The sequence below is a fragment of the Neopsephotus bourkii genome, unplaced genomic scaffold (genome assembly GCF_033783945.1).
Source record: "Neopsephotus bourkii isolate Nb327-2 ecotype Australia unplaced genomic scaffold, CSIRO-AGI_Nbou_v1 NB_690, whole genome shotgun sequence".
Lineage (NCBI taxonomy): Eukaryota > Metazoa > Chordata > Aves > Psittaciformes > Psittacidae > Neopsephotus > Neopsephotus bourkii.
The window spans coordinates 1,711,772-1,729,838 of record NW_026901189.1 but is presented as its reverse complement, the minus strand read 5'-3'; positions in this window follow the sequence as shown (position 1 = coordinate 1,729,838).

Below are 18,067 nucleotides of genomic sequence, written 5' to 3'. Positions count from 1 at the left end.
TAAAAGGCAGAATATCAAAGGACACAGTAGAATTTTATTCCCAGCAGGCTGCAACATGAAATATGGGAGCAAGTTCACCTATAGAAATTAAAAGAAGCAGGGGGAGAAAGTGGAACAGATCCTACTGCTAAGCCACATTCTAACACCGGAAACTGTTGTCTCCTTATATGTCTTCTCATCTACATTGCTTTGCTTCCTTGTGGCTAGAATGGTTTTTTTCTGAGACATTTATAGCATAGCATACATAAAAACACTCCCTTCATTTCTCTGAAAAATAGTTCAGTACACTAAAAATTTGGGGACACTTTTATATAATTATTAACATATAATTTGCATCTGCACAGTATTCAATAAAAAGGTGCTATGAAACAAAGTGAAGCTAGACATTGTGCACTTCCTCTCCATTAGACAGCCCAAATGGTCATAATTTAGGCAGTTCCCTAAACAAAAACACTGGAGGGAAGGGGGGTGGGGGGGGGGGCTGGGAGGAAGAGGAAGGGGAAGGGAAAGGGGAAAAGGAAGGGGAAAGGGAAGAAAATGTACATATGTACATTTCTAACCACACAGCGTAGAGAATGGCCCAAAATAGCTGCAAACAGTAGCACCTCACAGCTCACCTGTAGCAATTTGGGATTGACTTGCCCCTAACCCACAACAGGTAATGAATATCTGATTGCACTTCCTTACTGAACATTATAAAAGAAATGTGAAGCAACACAGAAGATTTCTCTGCATTCTCAGTGCATCACAGTATGCTGTTTGTTGTCAATGCTGTCACAGGCATTAGCTGGAGTCTCACCACCATTAAGCTGGTCTAATGATGCGCGGGCTCAGGAAGCCTAGTTATTGGTGGTGTTTAATGGCCCCCTCTTAAAACGTAGCTAGCTCACTGAATCTTTAACAATACCTTGTGAAATGATCATCATGCCAGGAGCCATGTATATTCCTGCAGGCCTAAGTTGCAACGTGTGGCCATTGAGTCTGCATGTCCAGCCTTTGATAGCACTTTCAGAAACAGGAGAGAATATTTCTGCCTGCTAAATGATCTCTCCTGAAAATGAGAAAAGCAGCCTTTTCTTGCTCACCAACAACTATACTCCTGCTTATTTTCTTGTCAGCACTAATATGGCACTGTTGTGGTTCAAGAAAGAGCAGAAAAGATGAGGACAAATGCACCACTAGTGTACTGCAGACAGCTACTGAGCTACCTCTAGTCCTTATTAGTCAAATTTATGTGATCTACATGCAGCCCAATCTGACTGCGAGGGATCATAGCACATACATACAGCAAAGACAAGGGAAAATTGTTTCAGCATCACAGTTTGACTAATACTAGCAGTAAGAAAATAACTGAATGAAATTTAAAAATTACATATTTAACAAGTGGTTAGATAGCAATAATTCTTTTGGGCCAATATCTCAATTTGCCTCTTTCTGCCTGAGGTCATTAATTACACAAGTCAATCTGTTTACCTGAGAAGGATGATTTTCATGAAGTCCAGCTTGTCAATGGCAGCAAGGGGTTTACAAACAATAGATGAGGAAAAGGATTCCTCCCATCAGCAGCTTGTTAAGGTACCCTGGTAAAGTATTTGCACAGACAACACACTACAGAGAAAGGCTGAAGGCAGCAGATAACCACCCAGCTTTTATCCTCTAAGCCTCTCCTGCTTTCTGTGCTGTGGACCAGGAAGCAATACTGCTTTATGATAAAAAGAAAAAAAGAAAAAGGAAAAAAGAAGCAGTCTAAGGACAGGGATTTGCTATAGACACAAGAAAGCCCACACTTTTAAAGGCAAACTTGCCCTGTTTTTGTTCTTCAGAGTAAAAGGACAATTCGCTGTTTGCTTCATCCTTATCACAAGTGCTAACCCTTGTTCTGCTAAACTGGATCAAGCCAGTATGGATTCTACCCTGAGAATGACATAGCTGAACATTAGATGTTTTACACATGCACCAAAATAAGTAGCAATAATGAAGTTGGAATAGTAAGGTTGAGTCTTAAACTAGATTTGTTTTATACCATGAAATCATCACAAGGGTTGGACCTCTTCATTACCTAAATGGAAGACTTCACACAAGCCTCAGGAGCGCTAGAGGTACTTCAGCTTGAGACTGACACAATGGTGTGCTGTTCGTTGCTTGGGTGTCCTTTGGTGCCAGAAGCAATTTTCAGAAAGGCTTGCACACTTACCATCATTACAAGCCCTGCAGCAAGAGCATCGCTGCATCTCACCAATGCTCAGCCTACATTTTGAAGAAGATGCGTTCATGAAGGAAGTCATGGAGCTGCACAACACCTACAGGAAGGAAGGAAAGAATGGAAATAATTGCCCATTGACTTCTTCCCTGCATGACTTTTACCTCAGGGTTATGTGCTGATGGCATAAAATGTGCTGTAACTGGGGGGAAGGAGTTCAGCAGGTGGCCAGTCAGCTTTTCCACCCATTTAGCTGTTCCCATCTTTCTCCTCTTCCTTCTCAAAGCAAGACTTAAATGCCTAACTTGCTTTGTCTCATCTCCTTATAAATGAGTGTTTATGTTGTGGACCTACAGCTTCTTCCAGTAGCTGCAGGCATGTGACTCCCTTAGCATGGGGTCTGGTGGGACCACTGGTGGAGGTAGACATGCCTCAACCCTGCCTTGGCAAGTTTTACAGTATGGGGAAGCTCCCACAGATGCAAAGAAGTGGGAGAAAAACTTCACCTGGAAGACAGCAGGGTTTCCTTTCATCTACTGCACTTGCTTTTTCATTGAGGAGGAGGTAGTTGTACTCATTTCTATGAATGGATTCCACCCATTTCAGAGGCAGAGGTAAAAAATATGGAGACAGCAGGATCCAGAGGAAGATGATTCCTGTCTTTATGGAATCTGCCTCAAAGTGAGGAAAACATTGTGGAAAACTTATACATATTTGCTGACCTGACCCATTTCATTCCACTGGATTATCCCCTCTGCTCTTGTCATAAAAGTGCATGCTGCAATTAACTGGCGCGCTGCTGTAAATAAAGATCTCTCCACAAACAAATGAGAGAAGGGTTCTGATTTTCAATATATTTCTGATCACCTACAATCCTACAGATTTTACTGAAGTGGTTGGAGGGTTTAGCATCCTTTCATCTTGTCATTACATGTCATGTCTCAAGAATTATATTAAAGCTGGGGATGGAAGCTTCTTAGAAGACTGACTTAATAAATAACCGAAATGCGCAAGATTCTCTTTATTCAGAAAATCTGCCTGGAAAGCTCATAAGAAAAGGCTTTCCTGAAAGATTTTCTATACTTCCTACTTGAAGACAGGCTGGAAATCTGAGAAGAGTCTTTCTGTTCCAACTAAAGTGAACAGGTGCCAGGGTTTTAGGAGGCTGAGGGAGAGGCAAGGGGAGGAAAGGGGATTTACACTGTTTGCTCAGAAATTCAGGTTCATCTTGAGTTTTCAGAATAAGTTAGGATACATTTTGTTTTGTCTGAACAAATTTCTTCACTTTATTTTGTCAAAACCATCTGGCTGAAGTGTGGTATGGGCTTGGCTTGCCTGAGAAGTCACACTGAACTAATAGGTCTATTCACGAAGTGTAAGTTGAAGTCTGTTTGTAAACCTCTGCAAGAGCTAAACTGCTCTATGCACCTCTTACCAGGCACATGAGAATCTATTCTGTGCTGCACTTAGGACCAGCTCAGCCCATGTTATTTGAGATGTGCTTGCACTGGGCTTGACTCAAGTCCAAAACTGAGCTCTGCTTCCAGAATGGTTTCTGACCCAGGAACATCCATCAATATCAACCTATTTTATGTGGGGTGCTATATTTTCCAATAGAATAGATTTGGCATCTCTCTGCCAGTGTTAAGACAACAGCAGTTCAGTTTTTAAGGTATTGAGATAGACTTCACTACTGATAACAGCTTTGAAACTATGATCTGAAATTTGCTAGCTCTTAAATGGGAGAACACCTGAAAATCTTAAGCAGAAATTATGGCGCCAAAGGCAAAGAACCTGTCAAATCCCTTACTGTGTTTTCACCTCTGAAGAGGGACACACACAAGTATAGAGGAGTGGGCACAATGTGCTTAGTTACATGTAGTACAGAGTAAGATTTGACTGGAGGAATAGATGTGCAGCTACATGTGCAATCTGAATAACCAAATAGATACATGAGCATGTAATGGTCTAATCACAAGCAAAACAATCAGTTTTATTCATAGATAATGCTCAAAGACATTTCAAGCACAAAATTCAAGAAGGGACCTAAACTCCACACGATTTATAAACCATCCATTTTTTCCCAACGAAGCTTTGGAGCTAACTTTCCAAAAGCAAGAGACGTAGGTTAAGGATATACAATGCCAAAAAGCTCAGAACCGCCATGTTTTTCCATAGAGAATGGTGCCATGATCACAAAGGGTAAGGGGTGAACAGTCAGGACATCTCCACAAAGCTTCAACCCATATTACTTTTGAACCAGAGGGCCCAACTGCAATCACTCAGAGGTATACAAGGGTGCAAATGCCAACCCTACAAATCAAGGTCACACCTGTCCCCATCCCAAAACGCAGCACCAGTAAGACAGCAGCAAAAACATTATTTGTAAGAAAGAAATTACAAGCTATCAGATGCTAATTTGGCTTCAATGTGACTATGGTGTAAATGAGACACAAAATGACTTCTACCAGCAATCCACTGTCACCCTTCTCCAAAACAGTGATGGGTGTTCCATTTTTCAAGTGTCTGCCTTGAAATAAGGCTTTTTGGGTTTTTTTCTGCCAGCCCCCTAAATGGTTCCTCTCTCAAAGTGAGACGTGTTTCACGTCTGACAACCATGGCAAGGCTCTTTCAGTAGAGTAGCTCTGTTCTATACTGTGCTACCAAGAACAAACACACTATGAGCATAAGTGCCAAAAGAGAAAAATAAATCTCTCCCTTTCATTTTTTTTCCTTGCAAGGCCAAACATGCTGTCTTTGGACAGATTTCAATCCTGCTTTAATTCATTAAAAAACTGAAACAAAATCACCATTTACATCCTTGACAGCTGGCAGGTTTTATGTGTTCTTGCTGCTCCTGCCAAGTCAAAAAAAAAGTTTTCATTCAGCTCTGCCATGGATCTTTGGAGTGCTGGAAGTGTGAGAGATGTCAGAATGTACTCATAACAATGACAAACAGTACCTGAAGGCAAGGTATTATGCTAATGTACTAGTGTAGAGGAAGTTACAGTTCTCCTTTTTACTTAGAAAAACCCCAACTCAAACCAATAAAAAATGCCACAACATCAGAAAATGTACCAGTCCCAAAGAGGGGGACCATTTTTCTTTCTACAAAGCCATCTGACATATTTCAAGAGCTTTCTGTTCATCAGAATACATTCCAGCATAAAGTGGGGGAGAGGGTGGGGAGCAGGGGGTGGAAACCAAAATTCTGGTGGTTTATTAGCTTTTCTTGATTCCTATTGCTTCTGTGAGATGAGAATGGCCTTGCAGGTCAGGTGAGATGGAGGAAGACACTCACTCACCAGGCATCAGGGCCCTGGACAAGAATACTTTTCACTCCTATGTGATTATATTTGCAATATGCTTCACAGCAGGGCACCGAATAGGGACATTACAGTGACTGTAAATCAGGAATAAACAGTGCCTTGCAAGTACTTTGTCAGAAATCAGCAACAGAAATGATCCCTGACTTACATTTTCAGCAGCTCTCCTATGGCCCTTGTAAGACAAAAACAGAAGGAAACCCATTTCCAAATAAGAAAGCAAACACTCATGTAGCAGAACTGAGGCATGATGCAAACCACCAGCATTTTATGCCACAATGCACGTAGACCACAGCCTAGATCACGTTGCACAGAATATAGATTGGAGGCACATGAACCAATCCTATGCATCCAAGCTGTATACACTCAGTGTCTTTGCCAGAAATGGGTTGTACAGAAAAGCTTGGCAGCTGTTTGAACTCTGTGGCATTAGGTAACATTATCTAGATTACAGTCTAAAAAAAATCTTAGTTGTACTTGAATTTTGATGGGGACAAAGATAAATTAGAAATTGGAGCCACTGATATTGCATTTCCTTGTCTCACTGCCTCCCTCCCCCCCCAGGAAATGCAAATGTAAGTTAAATCCACCCAAGCACAAGTGTAAGAGGCAAAGCCTTCCATTTCCACCCTGCACAGCTGTTTACATTAGAGAGAAACACTTTTAAAAATAAAAAAGAGAACCCCATGATATAATTGCAACCCATGAGCACACCACTGCTATCACTTCTAGAGGCATTTGTTTGGGAGGGAGCTGTTGCAATTTTTAGAACTCAGAAAGGGCAGATGACAGATCATTATTCTTGGCTTTAAGATAGATAATAGCTTATAGACATAAGGTGCTATTTACTGCCTACTGTACATTTCAAAGAACAGATATCTTGTCAATCATACAGTCTTTGTATTACGTGACTATGCCATTTTAATTTTGCTGTGGTTAGTTATTTTAAAATCAGTGTTACTCTGTGATCAGCTATCCCTTATCTACGGTGGTGAGAATAGCTTGGGGTTCTGACTTAAAAGACTGCAAATATGACTAGTCTTGGCTCTGAAACTTTGAGACCCATAGGCACAGTCTTTTCTTACAAAATGCAATCATTATGGCATGCATATAGCCCTAAGCCGTTTTACTTACTAAGCCAAAAACTGCTTAAAATGGCAATCTGCTCTTGGAAAAATCAACTTGCTGCTTTTTGCCTGTACAAGATCCCTTTTGATACACATAAATTTTTAGAAAATCTAAGCCTAGGTCAATTGTCTATCTCTGAGATGGATACAGTCACAAGAGAATAATAAGTAGATGCTCAGTTACACTTCTGTGCTCATCTTTACACACAGTACTGTGGATGCAACGAGCACACATAATTTGTTCTCCTCAAGAGTTACTTTAAAAAACCCAAAACACACCAGTGGGAATGTGGCATTGTGTGTGTAACTGGTGGGAGACAGATCAAGAAAAACACTAGCCTGAAGGAGCAGGAGCAGTGCAATGTCTTCTACCAGGACTGGTTCTGGGAACATTAGAAATGCAGATGTTTAAGATGTATGCACATCAAACCTCATAATCACTAGGTCACTCCATTTTAGGAGCAAGTCCCGCAAGGCTCAGTTCACAGCACTCCACATAAGGTCCTCAAACAAGTGCCCATGACCATGGTATGAAGCTGAGGGGATGAAAAGAAGCAGCTGGAAAAGCAGGGATTGCTGAATTTCAATAGAGTTGTAGAAGTGTATTTTCAAAGATGGAAAAGCAGAGGTGTAAAAATATGGTGGTGTAATGACGCTCTTCCAGGATGTTGGCTTTGGGGCTCTGATCTAACAGTTAGGTGATCTGCCCATTGCTTTTTGTATGTTAAAAATAATTAAGAGGGCATATTTTAAATCTTAATATATACTTCCACCTCTTACAAGGAAATGAATCTTGAAGCAAGTAAAATACTTATTATTATTACTTCTAGATTAAGTGATAGGTTGCAGATTTCTGTAGCCCTGTCAGGTTGTGATGGTGAAGTTGTGTATGGTCTATACAAATGAGCACCCAAGAAGTCTTCGTGTAGAGACAAAGTTCTGGATACTGATCAACAAACACTATACTCACATACTGCCTTGACAGTGGCTCTGGTTGTAACAGCACATCACATCATTTCTGGAAAACAGCATTGATAATAGTCATGTGTTTCCTGTTCCAAAACTGGATTTCACTTGCACTTCCTCAGCAGGTGCAGCTCATGCCAGGCTGTGGGGGCTCTGGAAGCCTTCAAGATAAAAAGCACTTTCGTAAAGTAAGACTACTTCTATTACTGAGATGATGTGAAATTATTTATTTTAATTGGTATCTTTTCAGATCATTTAATTATCATATTAGTTATTTTCCTAGATTATATTCTAAGGGCACAATTGTGCGACTTAAAGAAAGATTTCCTTCTGTCAATCTCATTGCACAAACAGCCTGGAGCTCTCTCTGACTTAAATACCTATCCAGAAACAAGCTGAATGTGTGTGGGAAGTGGAGATAGACTTTGGAAACAAAAGGAGCTCTTACCCAAGTTCTCTTTTTAAGACTTTTGTTCACACATTACTGTTTTCTAAAATAGCCAGTGATCCTTGAAGACTTAAAAAGAGTACAGAGTTCCGTACTCTGCTCAGTGCTGATCAAGTGAGCTCACATTTGTTTACAATCAATAAAACCTTGTTTTGGCTCTATCAGGGTAAAGATCAAAAATCACAACATTTTGTGATTGCACATCTGGGAAAGTTCTGTTTTTCCACATGAAATATAATGCAACCCTAGAATACTGAGACTGCCAAAAAGCATATCACCATGCCATATAAACAGTGCTGTTGCAAAACTTATTAACCTATGGAACATAAAGCCAGCAGGGTTATAAAATATTATATAATGATGCAGAGAAATCAGTAAACAGAATTGTTATCAAGCATGATTTTTTTTAGTTTTTTTTAATTTTTTTACATACTATTGAAGATTTGCTCTCCTTTTCTATCAGGGAGTTAAAAACGCAATAGCATAAAAATTCCAAAATGTTTCTTGAAAGGAAAAGAGGAACCTTTGGAAGACGCAACCCACTACAGAACACCTCTGTATGTCAAAATTATACGCTTCCTTTTCCTCCTTCCAAAGAAGAAACCACATTGTTCCATGAGAGTAAGCATTTTGGTCACAATACAATTGCATTTTTCAAAACTGCATTTTCTAGGTGAAATATTCTTCCCACAAGAGGTTCAGCCAATCCTCTCCTCTTTCCCTCAGCTGCTGCTATATCACACTGGCAGGAAAAGCATCTCCAGTGTGCTGGCAAAACCTGTGACCACCACATGCTCTACTCAGAAAGCCCTGGAGGGTGTCAGACTGGTGAGCTCTATATTCCCAGCCAGATGTTCCACACAGGGTGTCACCACAGCAGCTGGCTACTATAAGGCACCTGCCCGGAAGCTGCTGTGTCTACCCCAGTGACCACAGCTGGGAAAGCATTGCTGATTTCTGAAGTATGGAACTGTCCCTCAATCCAGCTGTGCTCCACTGGACAGTTATTAATGAAATGAAGGGCTGCTGATAGCACGGTGACACTAACACTGGCCAGCTGACAAACAAAAGTTGTCTGCACACACACCTTTGATTGGACTCGTTGTCCTTCCTTTGACCCTCAGCTCCTTCCTCTGACTTTGAATAATGAGTGTAAGTACTCCCAGCTAATTTAATATATCTTTCTCCTATTTTTATTCTAGCAGAGAGGATATTCTTCCTTCACCACTTAGATTTGCCTACTTTCTAAAGATCTTGAGTCTGGACTCCTTCATTGGGAAGGGCTCATGAAGTACTCAGTAATGCTCACCATTCTCACAATTTGTTGAAGGTTTGCCTTTATAACAACTGAATAGAACATACCTGCTGAAAAGCCTGATTTTAATCTCGGACAGCCTGCAAATTATTCTTACTTGGCTAGAAGGACACATTCTCAGGGTTCATCATCTTGGAAAAGAAAAAGGAGAAAAAAGCCTCACCGAGGACTGAATTCCCTAGGACAATAATACTGAGCTTATCTGCAACTAAGTCAGGGTCAGCCTAGTTCCTCTGCCTTAAGTTCACTAGGTCCATCTATGAGGATTATGCTTCCCACAGTTGTTTAGATGGTCATATTAAATATAACATAACTTGGGAACATGGGATGCTTATTATTGCAGGATCATCAGTACTTATTACATCAGCAGTGTGTTTTTACATTTGACTGGATGTACTGAAATGGTTGATGGGTACCTGAAGCTGATGGTGAGATAGCTCCTGTGCTCAGCTGAAGCCACCCAGGGAGAGCAAAGGAAGCCATCCATCAAAGGGCCAGAACAAGCCTCCAGCTACCCAAGCCAAAAGAGTTTGGGAGCACTGTGGCGAGAAATTCATATAGAATCATAAAACAGTTTGGGTTGGAAAGGACCTTAAAGACAATATAGTTCCAACATCCTGCCACAGACAGGGACAACTTCTACTAGCCCAGGTTGCTCCAAGCCCTGTCCAACCTGGCCTTGAACACTGCCAGGGATAGGGAACTTCCTTAATCAACTGTATACTCTTTGAAATATAACTTGTTGCTCTTGTTCATTCCTGGGGCTCCCACTGCCAGCACTGGAGAAATCAAGAATGACAGTAGAAGACAACTAGGGACGGGGAGAGAATGGGGGGAGTCAGGGGTGGGCATCTGCCACAAAGTGCCACACACTATCATCAATACACAGCAGCAAAGTGGTCCTCCATATGTTTGCATGGGAAAATTCTTAAATGCAAAGCCAGAAGCCGCTGTGATAGACCAAGAAAACTTCACTAAATAATGAGGGAGCAGACAGAAAGGAAAATTTTCTCCCTGAATGGTATATTATACATCATGTTTCTGTCTGAATGACAGCAGTGAATGAGAATAAAGCTGAAGAGGTTAAAGGCATAACTTCAAAATTCTGACAATTCTAGACTAAGTGTAAAGGTTTCATCAATGTGGAACCAAAGTTGCACAATGCCACATAAAATCAGACAAACAGGCAAAATATCAGTTAAAATTACATTGTGACAAACAGAATCTTCATTACCTTTTTAAACTGATGATGGTTCATTACATAACAATTTTTCGATGATGATGCTGCTTGGAGCACCTCCCTGTCCCAAAAACTGCTGCATCTAAAAGCCTCAGGCTCAGAATGGGAATGCCAGTGGTGGCTAAAATGGAAGGATTGTTCTCTTTCTGAGTTTCCCACCATGGAAAATAAACTAATGAACGTAAAGAGCAAGGCAACAGCTTGCAAAAATGCAAAGTCAAGCTTACAGGCCGCCCACTTTTACAGCTATCTTTTTTAGCCATCAACACCTCAGAAACAATTTATTTATTCATTCACATTCCTCAACAGCAGCCTTCACTATATGGTGTACCACATCCTAACATTAATTAGCACTTCACTGGCAGGCTAAGTATCATTTTTCAAAAAGACTGCAATTAACAAAATAAAACAAATCCCTTTTTAGTTCAAGCAACATTGCTTCTATCCCTCACTTCAAAGTGATGGTGTCAAATTGTTGCTTTCCTCTCCCAGCTTGCTGCAAACCAGCAACAATGGAATTATTTTCTAATGCGTAATAGTTCTTACTTGCCCACCACCTTTCACCTGAATATTTTTTAAAACACAGCAAGGGGTGGGGAAGGATATTGATTTTCTTTGTTGGTTGGTTTGTTTTTTTTCAGTTTATATGGGGAATTGCAGGCTTCCCTCAAGTTATGGAATGGCTCATGAGTAGGCACTAACAAAGCCTGGCTTTCTGGACTCCCTGATTATTCTCTTCACAAAATAATCCAACAAATGCAATAATTTCACTTCAACTCAAAATCTGGTAACGTGCCTTTCTTGGGGATAAAAACCAAAACGTGTTCTGTTTGTATTGGGGAAGCATCCTGGTTTATTCTGTGTGTTGATACAATATATCAACAGCCCATCCAGCCTTTGAGACCAATTCATATGACAGTGGTCTGAGTGCAGAGCTCTCACATAACCATCAGCTTGAAAACTGCCTAGCAAACTTACAACTGTGAAACTGTAATACTACAGCAGTATTAGTCTGCAAGGGCTGGAAACCACACAGGTTTTAATGGCAATGATCAGAACATCATCAGATGAAATACTCTGTATTTCTTCGGTGTTTTGCAACATGATCTGTGGAGAAAATCCTTAATAGCTGCAGATTGAAAATTCATTTTCTTACTTTTTGAAACAAATTCAGTGAGGAAAAAAAAAAAAAGGAATTGCTCAACTTGAAGCCTTGTATATAAAACCAGCTTAGATTTGTGATTAAAATACCATGGCTGAAAAGTGTCAACAAAACATAGACATATTGACTGGCAATGGTAATCCAGCTCCCTTAGGGTCAGCCTGAGATCTTTACGGTGCCCTGGCCTCTAGGCAGGATTTTCTGGTTGGATTGGCTTCTCTATAGATGTGATCAGTTTCCCCTCACCAGGCCTATTGCAGGAAGGAGCAGGGAGGTCTGCTCCTGTGGAGCTCCATGACATTTCCTGGTGTTTTTTGATTTCACTGGGTGGGCCTTTGCAGTTGACGTTATACTCAGAGAAAAGTCAAGCTTAGAAAAACACAGCATTGCCTCTGGATGCAAATTTCTCTTTTGGGCAATTTTTTTTATCTTAAAGGAGAAACAAGCCCAGTCAACTCCCCACGTGTCACTATAGAGTCAGCCCCTTCCTCCTGAGGGAGCTAATGTGGCAGTGCCTTCAATGACTTGTCCTCACAAGCCAGTTAAAGGCCTTAAAAGAGACTTCCAGAATCACCCTAAATAACTTCAGAAAGGAAAAGCTAATTTGTTACATTCAGTTCAGCCCTATTTTGGGTGAAACATGGCAAAGCCACGTGGCAACCAGAACTGTGAAGCCCACTCCCATGACAGCAGCTTTGCAACACCTCCTGACGCCAGCAATATGTGTGCCTTGTAGCAAACTTTTAGGGCCTCACACACAGTATCACAGTATCACAGTATGTTAGAGATTGGAAGGGACCTCAAAAGATCATCTAGTCCAATCCGCCTGCCGGAGCAGGAACACCTAGATAAGGTTACACAGGAACGTGTCCAGGCGGGTCTTGAATGTCTCCAGAGAAGGAGATTCCACAACCTCCCTGGGCAGCCTGTTCCAGTGTTCCGTTACCCTCACTGAGAAGAAGTTTCTTCTCAGGTTTAAGTGGAACCTCTTGTGCTCCAATTTGTACCCATTACCCCTTGTCCTTTCATTTTTTGCCACTGAGAAGAGCCTGGCTCCATCCTCGTGACACTCCCCCTTTATATATTTATATACACTAATAAGGTCACCCCTCAATCTCCTCTTCTCCAAACTATAGAGACCCAGCTCCCTCAGTCTTTCCTCATAAGGGAGATGCTCCACTCCCTTAATCATCTTAGTTGCCCTGTGCTGGACTCTCTCCAGCAGGTCCCTGTCCTTTTTAAACTGAGGGGCCCAGAACTGGACACAATATTCCAGATGCGGTCTCACCAGGGCAGAGTAGAGGGGAAGGAGGACCTCTCTCGACCTACTAACCACCCCCCTTCTAATACACCCCAGGATGCCATTGGCCTTCTTGGCCACAAGGGCACAGTGTCGGCTCATGGTCACCCTGTCGTCCACCAGGACCCCCAGGTCCCTCTCCCCTACACTGCTCTCTAACAGGTCGTTCCCCAGCCTATACTGGAACCTGGGGTTGTTCCTGCCCAGATGCAGGACTCTACACTTTCCCTTGTTATATTTCATCAAGTTATTCCCCGCCCAGCTCTCCAGCCTGTCCAGGTCCCTCTGGATGGCAGCACAGCCTTCTGGCGTGTCGGCCACCCCTCCCAGCTTAGTGTCATCAGCAAACTTGCTGATAGTACACTCAATTCCCTCATCTAAATCATTGATGAATATATTAAATAATACTGGTCCCAGTACCGACCCTTGAGGCACTCCACTAGATACAGGCCTCCAACTAGACTCCGCCCCATAGACTACAACTCTCTGGCTTCTCTCCTTCAGCCAGTTCACAGTCCACCTCACTACCCGATCATCCAGACCACACTTCCTCAATTTAGCCGCAAGGATGCTGTGGGAGACCGTGTCAAACGCTTTGCTGAAGTCGAGGTAGACCACATCCACCGCTCTACCATCATCCATCCACCGTATTATTTCCTCATAAAAGGCTACGAGATTGGTCAAGCACGACTTCCCCTTGGTGAAGCCATGTTGACTGCCCCTCATAACCCTCATATCCTTGATATGCCTTAAGATGGCACCAAGGATAAGGTGTTCCATCACTTTCCCAGGAACAGAGGTGAGGCTAACCGGTCTATAGTTACCCAGGTCCTCCTTCTTGCCCTTTTTGAAGACAGGAGTGACATTTGCTTTCCTCCAGTCCTCAGGCACCTCTCCCGTTTCCCAAGACTTGGTAAAGATGATGGAGAGCGGTCTAGCAATGACCTCAGCCAGTTCCCTCAGCACCCGCGGGTGCATCCCATCTGGACCCATGGATTTATGGATATCCAGATTGCTCAACTGATCTTTAACCCATTCCTCATCGACTAAGGCAGACCGCTCCGTTGACCTATCTTCATCCGAGGTCTCATCGGTACAGGGCTCTTCAGGACTGCCTCCGGCAGAGTAGACAGAGACAAAGAAGTCATTCAGTAACTCTGCCATCTCTGTATCTTCTGTCACCAGGGCACCCGTCCCGTTCATCAGCGGGCCTACATTGCCTCTGGTGTTAGTTTTACCTGCCATGTATTTGAAAAAGCTCTTTCTGCTGTCCTTGACCCCTCTCGCCAGCTTGAATTCCAAGGAGGCCTTAGCCATCCTAGCAGCTTTCCTACATCCTCTAGCAGAAGGAGGCCTCTAGGCCTCCATGTGGAAAAGGCCACTGACAAGCACTGTTCCCTCCCCATTCAATACCCCCATGCTCTGAGACACTACGAGTCCTAGCGGTTTTTAAGCACCTTGTCAGAAGGGTGATGTTACATTTCTGTAGCAGATGACACTGGTCTTTTGGGAGGATCTCATGCTACCCACCTTGGAAACTGTCCTGACTTTTGGGGACCCAGATGTGTATGCCACAGCTGGGATTTCGTGAACCCTGTCACACAAATCTCTTGGCTGTGCTTCTACACCAGAAAAAAAAAAATAAAAAGGTGACCTGAAAGAGCCATCACAAAGGGACTAAGAGATATACTGGAGGTATCTCCCCTGCAGGCATTATTCCTCTGAATAGGCCAGAGTTTAGGGCAGCTCAAAAGAAAGCTGCTGATCTGGAAATAAATGTGCATGCCGGAAAGATCCCACTGCTGTGCCTGTCCCCCTGTCTGTGCGACCCCTCCAGCCAGCACAACAAAGGGAACACAAAGATTAGCTGAAAACCAATATTATTATAACTCCTTAGAATAACAATAACAGTAACAACAACAACAACAATAAACCAATAATAATAATTATGCTCAGGTCGTTAAAGACTGCAGTTTAACATCAGAGAGGTGAACCACGCTCAAAGCCCTCCCATCCTGGGGCCTCTGCTAACACAAACCTTAGACCTCTAAATACATTTCAAGTCTGCTTGCACCAATACACCTGTACTGTACTGTGTGACCTTCTCACCTATCAGCCAGGTTGCTTACCAGGCTCAGGAAAATAAATCTGTCTATAAGGATGACAGCTGGTTTTTATGTGGATCCTAGAACAGCACGACCAGTAAAGTTTAGGCAAAGGTGTCTTAATGCTCCATCAGGAAAGCTTGGCATGGATCTACCCACAATTACAAAGACACGATGCTGCAGAGTATGACCAGAGAATAGCCAGACAAGTTACCATGGAAAAAAAAAAAAAGCTTATTAGTCTATAAATATTGTTTCCAAGGATATTCATAATCATGGCTGCTTTCCCTGTATATACAAAGAAACTTTAATAAGGCTTTCTGCTCCTGTTGTCTTTTGTAAACCGTAACTTTGCAGAAGTGAAGAGCCTGTTCGTAAGGTGCATCAGCTACAAAACAAATACATCTCTTTCAAATGCAAAATGTTGTTGTCATTATTGTTGTTGTGAACATTATAACATGTGCTGCCTTCTCAGACCCTGGGAGGACTCAGCCACTATGACTATAAAAACAAATACTTTTGCTAGCAAAGTCACGTGCAGTGATTACAGGTACACGAGGTTGGGGCATTCACTGCTTTTCTATACACCTTCAATCTCCAAAAGGAAAACAGGTTATAACCATCCTGAGAAGTTTCCTCCAGACTGAACGCAAGGGTATACAGCTGGGCAGTCATGGCCATAGTGAAAGATCTGTATTTCCCTGGCAAATACACTTCCTGCAGTACCCTTGCCTTCTGGGTACATTTGAAACAACATGCATGGGAATGGTGCACCCCTTTGCTTTTCACACTGACAATTGCCAGAGCTCCGGTTACAAGTACATCAAGTCCCCTATAAGAGCACCAAAGAGTAAAAATATGCTACTTCCAATTGAACGTGGACTTTCCAAAACACTTGCTCTACTCCTAGCTGGCACCATGTTTACCCCAGTGTCATATTCTCCCTTCCATAAAACTCTGGATTCTCTCAGTGAGTGAAAGAGGGGGATGATATGTATACATTCAGGTAACCCTCTGCATCATTGAGGGTTTCAGTGCACTGAGTTGGGGAGCACTGAGTTTGGTGGCAAACACGGCTAAAGCCATTCTTGACAACTACTGGATTCCTGTTCTTGTTTCCTTTCAAAGCAACCCAAGGCCCATCAGCCAACAAAACCAACCTAGCCTTATTTCTGTATTTGATGTATGTTTAACTTTCCATTACATTATGAAAGGTACTAATTCAGTTATGTCAAATTAACTTGTTGCACATTAACATTAAGCAAGCCCAGTAATTCCCTTCAAACCTAACGTGTTAATAAAGATACAATTACACATACTCCCAGTCTATACCATTTTAAGCTAATTAGAGTGCAGGCATTAACAGCTACTGATACTCCATGCACTACAGCTGTCTGGCTACATCCAATGCACCTCTGAAACACGTTCAAAGATGTGAAGCCATATTGCAGCCAGCAGATGAAACAGGAATGTAAAAGACAGTCCTACAGCAGTTGTATTTTTATGAACATTTCCACTCCTTTACATTTAACTGTAATTTCTTTGATTACTACAGCTCAGATAATTCTTCCCAAACTCCAGTTTTGTGGGTTTGTTGGGGTTTTTTCCATTTGTGCTGCTGAGACCTTTACTCACTGTCACCGTTTACTTTATACCACCAATTAGTCAGCCAGCCCGCCAAGTTGTGTGGGGTTTTCATGTGAGTGTGAGAAAGCAGGCATGAAGAAACCTAGGAAAATATGAATGCAAAGCCACACAAAGACATGCCAGATATCGTCAAGGCCAGGTGTAGGCTCTGAAACTGAATGTAGTTTACTTTGAAGTCATCTTACCAGAAACTTGTGGTTAATATTGTCACTATTGTTTCAGCAGTCTTATTACCCTCTGAACTAGGGGCATTTATTTTTTTAAGGTACATCCTAAGATATTCAAGTTCCACCTACAGAAGATATTCAGAAGAAAACACTTAGCTGTGACATTTCATTGGGAACTAGACCACTGGTTGTTGACAGATAGAATGTATAAATTTTAGATTAGATCTGAAGTTCTTTAAGCAGAATCAAAGGACCTGCATTATTCACTGCAGTTATTGGTGCACAGTTACCCTCACAATGTTCCATTAAGCTGAAAAAGGAGATGATTTTCAGGTTTTTTCCCTTTCCTCTCCCTGTCTGCGATGGTTTTTCTCATCAGAGTTCACAGCCCACCCCTCTCCTCTGGCTGACCTTCCTCACAGGTTACATGCTGTTTCCTACCAGCCCTCTTCTCACCCATTCTTACTCTTCATATCACCCAAAGACATCCTGGCCAAAGCCATAGGGATAAGGACTGCACAAGCTACAGCTCCCTGCCCTGCTAGCTGAGTTCTGGGACAGGCTTTGGTGCCCTTTTTGAACTTATGGCGGGGAATTGTGCCCAGACACACAGAGCAGTTGCCAGCAGTGGTCCGTTTTGTACTCCGTCCCTCCCTTTTGCTCCAGCTGCTGGATCTGTTATTCCCCCTTTCTTTCCTCACCTAGGCATTCAGGGCCACAGCTCTTTGATCAGGTCATGGTCCCATTCTCTCATAGGGCTTCCTCTGCAGAGCCAGTTTGCGAAACTGCTGGTGGAGAGATGACATTTTTCCCTTTTAATTTCTTTTCCACCAACAAGAAACTCTCCCCTGTTCATCCAAGGGTACAGCCATCAAAGCTGTGTGGCAGCTGCTGGATGACTGGCAAGACACACGCAAGCCACAATCAACGTATCTCATACCCCTTTTCAGTTAATTTCCCCTTCCTGTTTACCCTTACAGGTGTACAGAAGAAAGAGCAGGCAAGCAAAACCGCAGAGTGCTTGTCACACTAATGTTTCTTCAATCATGTAGTGAATTATAAAA